Source organism: Lathyrus oleraceus, chromosome 6 (genome assembly GCF_024323335.1).
Source record: "Lathyrus oleraceus cultivar Zhongwan6 chromosome 6, CAAS_Psat_ZW6_1.0, whole genome shotgun sequence".
Lineage (NCBI taxonomy): Eukaryota > Viridiplantae > Streptophyta > Magnoliopsida > Fabales > Fabaceae > Lathyrus > Lathyrus oleraceus.
The window spans coordinates 469,309,650-469,321,027 of NC_066584.1; the positions used below are offsets into that span (position 1 = coordinate 469,309,650).

At 33.7% G+C, this 11,378-nt stretch overlaps 1 long non-coding RNA gene across 2 annotated transcripts; it reads right to left on the bottom strand.

Annotated features, from left to right (window-relative positions):
- Positions 1 to 7,583: 7,583 nt before the first annotated feature.
- LOC127092659 (uncharacterized) lies at positions 7,584 to 8,571 on the bottom strand. Of its 2 annotated transcripts, none has more exons than XR_007792250.1 (2): positions 7,947 to 8,571; positions 7,584 to 7,763 (listed from the first exon to the last, which is right to left on the bottom strand). It is a non-coding gene; the product is annotated as an uncharacterized LOC127092659 (long non-coding RNA). The 2 variants fall into 2 exon arrangements; XR_007792251.1 differs by having other exon boundaries at positions 7,942 to 8,571.
- Positions 8,572 to 11,378: the final 2,807 nt, after the last annotated feature.

An 11,378-nucleotide genomic window follows, 5' to 3' on the forward strand; every position in this document is an offset into this window, starting at 1 on the left:
TGAAGATGTTGCACGTAGATCTTAGTTTTTATTTAGGCACGATTATATGTCGTATGCCATATTTTGTATTTTATTTTACAGACATGTATATAATGATGCCGTTAAGCACTTCTGTTTTATCGACAACAAATTAATATGTCGTATAAACTTTGTTGTAGATGGGTCAAAAATTCAATGAGAGTTGCTTAGGGTTGGCCCAAAGTAAAGCCATCGAAACAATTGCTATTGACCTAAAAATAAAAATGTAATGCATATGTTTTTTTTCCAGCTAACTCTTTAAGTGAATTAGGTGGTAATTGTCATCCATATGCATGCCCTTTGTACGTTGGCCTTGATAGTACCTTCTCGCAAGCGGGGATTGGCCGTGAAATTCAATCCTTTCACTGCCAAACAAGATGCATGATGACATGTGAGAGTTGTGTGCACTGAAGTACAGAGAATGGAGGTTGGGCCAGAAGAACACTTGAATTGGAAAGAGGTTCATTATTGCGGTGAGGGATGGACCATTTTGTTACTACTTTAGTAATTGTGGAGACCCTTAATGATACGTATAGTCAATGCATTCATTATTATGGATACTTATTTCATGGGTAAATGGCCTAATTTTCCAATAGTGAACAAATGGCTATCAAATAATGCTTAAATATTAAGTGGTCCAGAGTTTTATAGGCAGCTGGTTCTATCTTAAGTCTGGAATCATAAGAATTTTTATTTCAAAAATAGAAAAACTTTTTCAGCTTTTAAGATCCACTAGCACAACATTGTAAAATATTGAGTTCTTTTTTACATGGAGAATGATTCAAACACTAAGAAATACTCATATTATTTTTTGGAACAATATTTGCAGGAATACCTGCGGATTTTTCTGCTGATATATACAATGAAAAATTGTTTCTTGCGGAAGAAACTTGGCGAAATTTGCAGGAGTTACTGCGTGGAATATTGTCATGCGGATAAAACTGCAGCATTATCCGCAGGAAAACATTTTCAGTGACAGCCTATGCTAGTAGGGATATGAATTTTTAAAGGAATCAGAAATTGCTACGCCTTTTGTTGCAGATTTAACTTCGAATTTTATTAGGTTTTATTCTTTACTTTTTAATATAGAATTGTTACAAATATACCAAAAATAATAATACCTCATCTCCCTAGTCATTTCATATAAATTTTTAAAATTTCTTACAAATATTCCTGCGAATTTTTCAACAAATATATTTTTAAAAACTTAGATATATATTTATTCTTTAATACAATAGTTCATAAGTTTGTAATAAGAAATCATCATATATTTTCACGTTTTATAGATTTTCTTATGAAATTTCCTACAAATTTGTCTGTGAATTTTTGAATAATTTGGAATTTTTTTTTGAAAAGTTTGTGTGAAGAAATCACCATATTTCCTATAAATTTGAAGTTCACTAGAGTTTGAGAGGAGCAACGCTTAGATTAGATAAATATTATTTCATTTCATTAATTTCCTTCTTCCTCTTTTAAATTATGGATCACTTTGAAGTTTAAAGTTTAAGTTGTCATATCCTAATTTTGTCCCACCATTTTCTCTATTCATTTTCAATCCATTTGCATTGCATATATTGTAATTTTTTTTCAAACTTTATTTATCAAAGTCAAAATAAAAGTTATTAAGGAGGACTCGTGCATTTTGAGTACAAGATCCATTTTGTTCATTTCCAATCCCTTTCTTTCTCGCATTGCATTTTATAGTTTGGTGATGACTTCTCGACAAGTGTATCGATAATGTCGAAGTAATAATTAAGATCGAATCCACAGAGACTGCCTTCGAACAAGACAAATTTCGTGTAATGTGTAGAAAATAGTAAAAGGAGGAGGTTTCGAGTTTTAGTGCGAAAAATAAATAAGCGATTAAACAAATTCACGAAAGCGGTCAGGTTGTGTTTTAGAATCCACTATTCCTCTATTGTTGATGTTTGATGCCTTGTATGAACGTTCTTCTTACTATAACTTCACAACGAATTAACAAAACTGTTATAGTCAATCTCTCACGAAATAACTCACTAACCACTACTAGGAGCTTTCTATCCCTATTCCTCCAGCATAAGTAGGGTTAGGTGATGTATATAACATTAATTACCTATTCCACTACTTGGGGTTTTCTATTCCAATTCAACCAATGTAAGTACAACAATTGCCCTAGGTCCAACATATAGACTAATGGTCAGTATTTCCTATATGTCCAAGATCAGATTAAAAGAGTATCTCACATAAAAAGCATTAAGAACAATAAGCAATGGAATGACATTATAGATCAAAAGGTTCATACAAAGTCAAATCAACATAAAATCCAACAATATTGAAATAGGTTCATCATAACACAACCTAACATATAGGCGCTTACCTACTCATAATTCAAATAACAATACCATAATTGATAGATGAAAATAACATATGAATTCCCTTGAAGTAATGGCTTCAAATGTCCTAAAATCACCCTTGGGGCTCTCCAAAATGTGCTTTGCTCTCTCAAAATCGTAACCCTTATGAAAATAAAGAAAATCTCATTTTATTTGCTTTTGAATGGACCATAACTCATCAGAAAAGTCAAAAAAAAGGGACCATCGTGCGCGTGATGACTTGCATCACGTGTGTGATGACATGCATCACGCGCGCGCGATGTGGCGTGATGGTGTATGTAATTATTTCCGAAGCTGCCCTCATTTTTGCCCCCTTTTCACTCAATTTTTCACTAAGTCAACAATCTTAACACTTAGATATATTTCCATGCTTGAAACATATTATGTAGCTGTTATGTATTCCTTATGGCGCTGTTAATAGAAAATACAGTTGCTGCATGCTTTAAATGTTATTTGAAACACAACAGAATTTATTATTTTCTCTATATGTGATTTTCTCTACTTATTATTTTAAGATATAATGTTATTTATTTATCCATGCTATAGTAATGTTTCATTCGTTGCAGCAACGATACATGTAGAATTTTTCCATTGGTTTACCACATTCAGCACACACAATCTTATCTGGAACCGTGCCATCAACTCCTGGCAGTATCAATCTATTACAATGGTGTGGCTGTTGAATCCCTTGTATATACTCATCCATTGCAGGCAAAACTCCTTTATCATTCACATTATCCTTCCACTCATCAAACTCATCAAGACACTTCAAAAACGAGTCACCTTTGCCTTGTGTCATTTTTATTGTTCCTAGACTTATCACAGCCCAACCTTGATCACTGCTATCATAGCTCAAGATTCTCATTATTTCCATCATTATTTGGTCAGTCTCCACTGTCTTACCTTGTTGTAACTTGGAGTGCCACATGCTTTCTAGCCTAACCCAGAAAAACCAAATTATCGTTGGATCGGCGAGGATGTTGCTCAGGTTTTCTTCATATATAGTCTTGTTGATCTTTTTAACTTTTTGTCCAGGGTTGTTTTTTCCTACATACATCATTTCGAGTGGAATTTGTAGAGTTCTTGCCATGGATTTTGTCGCATTTGTTATTGTTGTCTGATATGTTGTTTTTCCTTCTATTTTTATTGAATAGTTTCTAGCCATGTAAACTATAATGAAAGTTTATGTTTCAGAATTTCAAGTTCTGCATCACGATTAGGTTTTGGTCTCGTTTTTTTTGTTACCAGTTCAAAGTTCATACTTCCTGCTGTGCTGTTTGATATCTGTTTTTCCTACTTCCTGCTGTGCTGTTTGATATCAGTTTGAAAATGAAAGTTGTTTGAAGATTTTGTCTGCAATAATGGTTAAATGGTCACTAGCTGGTTAAATGGTTAAATAGTCAAGTTCTTCCTGCTGTGCTGTTTTTTTTATGCTTTTGAGTTATTGTATATCTTCTTTCAGGGGAAATTCCCTTAAGGATCCAGCTTCAAAGGCTTACGAACAAGCGCTTGCGCCTTATCAAAGGCAAACATAAATATGTAAATTAACCACAACTGTATTTGAACACAAAAGAGAAAAAGAAATTAATAGAAACTTCACACCAAACTAATTATAAGAATGATATAATTGCTTGTGTTATCTTGCTGTTAAGTATTCCTTACTTTTTCTATTATGCAGAAGACTTTTAAAGAGAAGTTTGATGCAGAACTTCAGCCAACTGAAGAAGGGAATGGAGAGGTTGTTCAAGTGTTAGATGGAGAGCGTGTAAATCAGCTATGGACAGATGCTGCTGGGGGCCGTAACCGTGGTCGGGTTTATGGCGCTGCAGATTTAGCTATTAATCTAAAACGTGGATCAAAAAGTTTTACCCAACAATCTCAAACTCCTCAACACTCTATGTTTGGGATGTCATTAGAAGCTGAAAGAGCGGCTAGAATTAGAGCTGAACAAATTGCCGAGGCTGCAACGACCCAATTACAAGAGGCTAACGAAGCAATGCGAGCTGCTACCGAGGCTGTAAAAGCTGCTACCGAGACTGCACAAAGGATGGAGAGGGAGATGAATGCTTGGAAGGAATTTATGATGAAGAAATTTGACACTTCAACTTTTGTATCACATTCTCATCATTATGATGACGATTTGGATGATCAATCATTAGATGAAGATTGATCTTGTACTTTTAGTAGAACGAATTAATCTCGGATGTGATTACTTTTTGTGTATGTTTTTTGAAAGTTAATGTGGGTAGAACTTTTGTAGTTTCTTTCACGAATGTTTAAGATTGTTTCCAAATGTTTTATCATAAATATGATATTGTTCGGTTGATGGAGTGGATTGAAAAAATTTGTTTGAGTGAGGTTGTCATGTTGCAACCCGACTCTAAACATCTTTATTGTCCTTTTTTGTTGACTTTAGAGACGGTGTATGCAAGGCTAAATATTATTATAGACTTTTCTATGTTGACTTTAGGGTCGGTGACACGGACGCTATCTGTTTTTTCTTGAGTTTTATAAATTGACCTCAATGCCAGTCGATCGATGCATACAAAAAATGTTGACTTTTTTTGTTGACTTTAGAGTCGGACAGGGCAACGCTAAACATAATTATTGACTTTTCATGGTTTTGAAACAATATAGCGTCGGTCCCATTAGTGTCCCCGTTAGCCTCCGTTTCACCGAGGCTACGTAGCCTCGATGTATCTTTAGCCGACGTTACACAGTAGCTTCGCAACTTTTATTCAAGGCCCGACACCGACGCTAAACCGACGCTAACCACATATTAGTGTCTGTTTTTTCACCTTTAGCGTCTTAAAGTGGCCGACGCTAATAACTGTTTTTCTAGTAGTGATAGTTACAGCTTTTACTTCTCCCTTAAGTAGTTCTTCAGCATAATCACCTGCAAAATGCTCTAGCCCACAGTTAGCACATAATAAAAATATTACCTCGTTTGGACACTCATGTGTTGTGCTTGATATATCCAAATTTTGATTTAGTACTTCCAACTTGGTGAGAAATTCCTCCTATCCTCCTAAAGTCAATTTACTATGATACTTAGTTTTTGTTTCTAACTTGTCCAACCCTTCGGTATTTTCAAAGATGTACTTATCTAGACTCATTTTTTCTATCAGCTCTTTTACCTGCGATTTAGTTGGTGTCCTTATTGTACCTCCCGCGGATGCATCTAACAACATTCGAACTTATGCTTAGAGGCCCTTTACAAAATTCTGCATTTATTTCACATTACTCATATTGTGATTAGGGAATTTGTGTATCAATAATTTAAATCTCTCCCAAGCATCTTAAAGATATTCGTTCTCTTATTGTTTGAAATGTGTAATTTCAACTTTTCTTTCCGTGAAGTGTGCTAGAGTGAAGAATCATCTAGAAATTTGTCTTCCAATTCTTTCCAAGTTTTAATTACCCCATTTTGAAGACATACTAACCAATCCTTCGCTCTACCCACCAGCGAGAAGCTGGGCAATTTGAGTTTTACCTGGTCTTCTGTAATATCCTCTGGTTGGCACATTGATGTTGTTTCATTAAAACCTTGCTAGGTGTTCCCATGGATCACTGGTTGTGTTCTCGTTGAATGGTTTATCCCCTAAATATGAAAGCACGACATTCTTGATATAGAAATTTACAGGATTAGTTGGAAGAAATCCCATAGAAACATGTGATACGACAGTAGGCCTGTAGTAATACCCCATTGGTTTGGGCTCTTGGCTTTGCCAGAATAACTTGTCAACACTTGTACCCTGCACTTCACCAACAAGAACAAATATCCACAGTAGTATTATGATAAACAAGAAAATAAAACAAAAATAAAAAAGACTAAAATTAAAATGTTGCACCAACATCGGCTTGTCGTAAAATCAATAGTCCCCGACAACGGCGGCAAAAACTTAATGACTTCTCGGCAAGTGTACTGATAATGTCAAAGTAATAATTAAGATCAAACCCATAGCGACTGCCTTTGAACTAGCCAAGTTTTGTACCATGTGTACAAAATAGTAAAGGGGGGTTTGAGTTTTAGTGCAAAAATTAAATAAGCGATTAAACATAATCACGAAAGCGGTTAGGTTGTGTTTTAGAATCCCCTATTCCTCTATTGTTGATGTTTGATGCCTTGTATGAATGATCTTCTCACTATAACCCCACAGAGAATTAAAAAAAACTATTATAGCTAATCCTTGATGAAATAACTCACTAACCACTACTCGGATCTTTCTATCCCTAGTCCTCCAGCGTAATGAGGGTTAGGCGATGTATAGAACATTAATTCTTTATGCCACTACTCGGGGTCTCCTATTCATATTTAACCAACGTAAGTATAACAATTTCCATAGGTCCAACATATAGACTAATGCTTAGTATTCCTTATGTTCCCAAGATCAAATTAAAAGAGTATCTCAAATAAAAAGGCATTAAGAACAATAAAAAATTGAATGCCATTATAGATTAAAAGGTTCATACAAAGTCAAATCAACATAGAATCCAATAATATTGAAATAGGTTCATCATAACACAACCTAACCTAGAGGACCTTAGCTACTCATACTTCAAATAAAAATATCATAATTGATAGATGAAAATAACATATGAGTTTCCTTGAAATAATGTCTTCAAATGCCCTAAAAATCACCTTTGGTGCTCTCCAAATTGTGCTATGGTGCATGTGATTATTTCTGAAGCTGCACTCATTTTTGCTCCCTTTTTTACTCAAATTTTCTCTAAATCCGCAATCTTCACACTTTGTTATTTTCCCCCACTCTTTGGTCTTTCTTCTTCATTTTGTCTCATCTTTCACGTATTTTGATCCAATTCTTTGACTATATTTATGCAATGACGACATGTCTTCATTTGGGTATCATTTAGAAGTCATATTAAATAAATAGAAGAACTCCATTGTTGATTTTTCTTCTTTTTTATATACCATTATTCAATTGAATTTTCTTACATAACCGTCATGTTATCATCATTTTAATTTGGAAAAAAACAAGGTGATGGTAAATACAAACCATATTTCATTGCCCCTTTTCACATATGCATGAACCTCGTCACCATTCAAATTGGAATCTTTGTTCATATTACCTCATAATATTTTTTTAATTCAACAATATGCCATGTTTTTTATATACCATTATCCATCCAACAAAAATGAAAAAAACAAAATAACAAAAAAGGGAAACTTAATTTAAAATAAAAAGTGAAGTTCCAATAAAAGCAAACTTTGTTCTATTACATGAGCTTTGCACACATTCCACCACATACATACCATAACCATGAAACAAATTTTCAAATTGAGCAACAAGGAAAAACATGTTCTATTACATCAATGCATCATACAACATCATTCCATCGCCGTCCATTGCACTACACAAGCCATAAGGCAAAGTTGGATTTGAATAGAAAATAACAAAATTTTCTCTATTGCGTAAACATGTATCATATATTTCCATTACCACATCCACCAAGCATGAAATTAAATTAACTTGAAACAAAAACTGAATTAACATTCAAAATATCTCTAAAGAAGTTCTGTAGAAAATACCTCACCTCACCAAATGGTTTTGTGAGCTTCATCTTGAAGCTCCAGAGCTTGAGCTTCAAACTCACCCACACCACACAAAGAACAGAGAAGAAGAATGAGACGAGGAATGAAGCAAACAAGTAAAATGGAAAGTGAACATCAAAGATAATTTACTTGAAGGTTGATTTTGACCTCGCCGGAGTGCTCTCCAGAGGTTTGGAAACTAGAGATTCCAGTGAGGTGTCTTTTTCCATTTTTGTTTCATGCTTATATACCTTATTCCTTACGCATTTGCTACTTTGTTGCTTTAATTTGCTGCGAATTGATGAAATTTGTGAATAATATTAAAAGGGGTTGTTTAGGGTTTTGTTTGGAAACAGGGTTGATTTGCTTCAATTATGTTTGTTTTGCCTAATTGGTTGTTGAATCTTTGCTGAGGAGAAAAAATGAGTGGAGGTATGTGTTGGTGATTTGTAGATTGGACGGAGTTTGAAGAAAATTGGGAATTAAGGATGAACACGTTCATCGTGTTCATCTGTTCATCCATTTTCCTCGTTTTGATCCAAAAACTTTTAAAATGTGTGTAAAATTTTGTTTATAGTGAGAGAAAGAGAGAGAGTGAAGCCTGAAATAGGAGAGGGGAAAAAGAGAAATTAGGGGACATGTGAACCCTCCCTCATTTTTGTTAAATATTTCTCTTTTCTCCATTATAACACGTAGCACATTTTGGATCCTTAGATCATCATACTCTGACCTTTGACCAGGGTCCTAACATAACACAATACGTCCTCATTCTTGTGTCCTTGAATCACATTCAAACCCGTTGTATTCCAATCAGACGCACAAGATGGAGTCAATGTATTTGACTCTCTTGCCCCTTTTGAGCTGGGTCAGTTCCCTTTTGGGCCTTCACATGGCCCTGGGCCTATTGCTTCAACGCCTCTTTCCTTTCCTTTACTACATGATTTTTTTTCTTTATTTTTATTTGTCAGGCATTTGGCCCACTCTTGTTTTTGCTTGTCCGTCTCCCCCAAAATCCCATGCACCCCCATCCCCTTTTATTTTTATTTCATATTATTTGTTTATTTGATTAATTATTTTCATCTTTTAATAATTCTTGATTAAAATCCATATTTTCAAAATCAAATTCAAACTTTTTTCCATATCAAAATCAAACTTTTTTTCTTCTTCAAAATAACGTGAATCAAACACTTGATCTTATCATGTTCTTTTCAAAATTAATCGTTTTGAAAAGTATTTTGCAAATAAACAATCGGTTGAAAAAGGATTAGATGGATGTAACTATCCTTCCTAGTCCTCAAGTATTTGGATGATAGCCGTACTTAGCCAATCGTTTGAGTACCCGTCTTCTTTTCCAAAAACATTAAATAACCAAATATACTTCATTTTTTCATGGACGAAAAAGATTAGTTGAACGTAATTGTCCTCCCTAGTCTCAAGTGTTTATGTGTTGGCTATACTTAGCCTCCCGTGCGGATACTCGTCTTATGTTTAAGAAACATGACTTAATTTGTCTCACAAATTTTGAAAATAACTTGGATGAAAAAGATTAGATGGACGTACTTGTCCATCCTAGTCTTGATAATTTAGAAGATGATTGTACTTAGCCCACCATTCAAGTACTCGTCATCCACTAAAAAACATATTCAACCGATCAAACCTATCTTTTTCTCCCCCCCCCCCCCCCCCCCCTCCGCAAGATCGTAAACCTTTTTCACAAACGAACAATGTTTTATCTGTTCTATCACGACATAAGCAAACACTTAAGTCTTACATGCCCGAGCATACAAGCAAAGTTTAACCGATAAACCGCGATCACACATGATCCATTCTACCGTGATACAAAGATATGCTTAAGTATCCCATGCACGAGCATACAAGCAAGGTTTAACTGCTAGAATGCGACATAAACATTCATTCACTAAAATCAACCAAAATATACATGATTTTCTACCAAGAACTAAGTAGCTTTGGGTTGCCCATCGCACTTGGGGATACGTAGGAGCGAGATTCCATGTCTCGTCAAGCACTATAACAAAAAATCCAAAAAATGTCTTTGTCTTCCCCAAAACTACGTAGTTTTGAATTCCTTATCGCACATGAGGATACATAGGAGTAGGAATCACAATCTTATCAAGCGGGATCCCAATAAAAAACTTTTTTTAGCCCTTTTTTTCCCTTTTAATAATCAGAAGAAAGTAGATAAAGAAAGCTAACATTTTATTCACAAATCTAACTAAATGCTTTCCGTTGAGTACAACAAATGTAAATGATGTTAATATCTTCCCCTCGCATAACCGACTTTTGAACCTGAATTCGGTTGCGACGACCATTTTTTAAGGGTTTTATCGTATTTTCCCTTTCTTTTTGGAATAAATAAAATTCGATGATGACTCTGTTATCATCTTGAGCGTACCAACTCCTGTGATTATTTTTCGCACCATAACATAACAATGATTTTCAAAACGGTGACATGGTTGTCAAATTTAGGTCACATCATAACCATCGAATCATTTTCAAACTTAAGGTTGATTGGTTCACTTTCAAACTCCACACCCTCTCTGAATCTCATACATTCATTCTCAACAGTTTTTCAAACATTTTAATATAGAAAAATAAATTGTTCTAAAGATTATCTTATATTAGTATTTAACACTCCAATTCATTTCACTTGTTGTTTTATTCTATGTGAGTGTGCAAATAAAGATAAATTTGTAGAACTGCTAATTGGTTAAGTATGTTTTTGTACCGTGATAATCATGTTTACATAGCTTCTCATATGAAAATACCAGTAAATAGAGCTTCTCTACTTCCTAGAGCTAGCTCAAACACCAACACAACCGTAAAAATCTATGAAGCTCAAAAACACTAGAGATTGTGGTGTATTATATTTTTAGCAATTACAACTATTTTGAGGATCTCATAATTATTCTAAGATTTCTCAAAAATTAAATGTTAAAATAATATATTGATATGTAATCCAAAATTAACAATTAGAATAATATTTTTTTTTATAATCAACATTGATGGTATAAACTTATATTATCTTGATCAAATAGTAATGTTTTCCTTTTTTTTTGAAATTGTAATTTTTTTAAGAAATTCAAATGTTTTCTAAAACTAACAATATCGTTTATAAACTATATCAAAAGATATTTTATAAATATAATAATAATTACTATTGAAATAATATTTATTATAATTATTTAGTGTAAAAATATTTATTAATTATATGTAGATTAGTGTGTGTATGAAAATAATTACAAAACATAATTTTTATTTTATTTTTAATTCTAAAAATAAATAAATAAACATTTTTTAATTTTGATATTCAATCTTACAATTGAATAATTCTAGAAGACCAATCTCACATGCCATTAGAGGATGTTTTATTTAAAACTCAAGATCAAATCTCCACCACTATACCAACCTTGAGG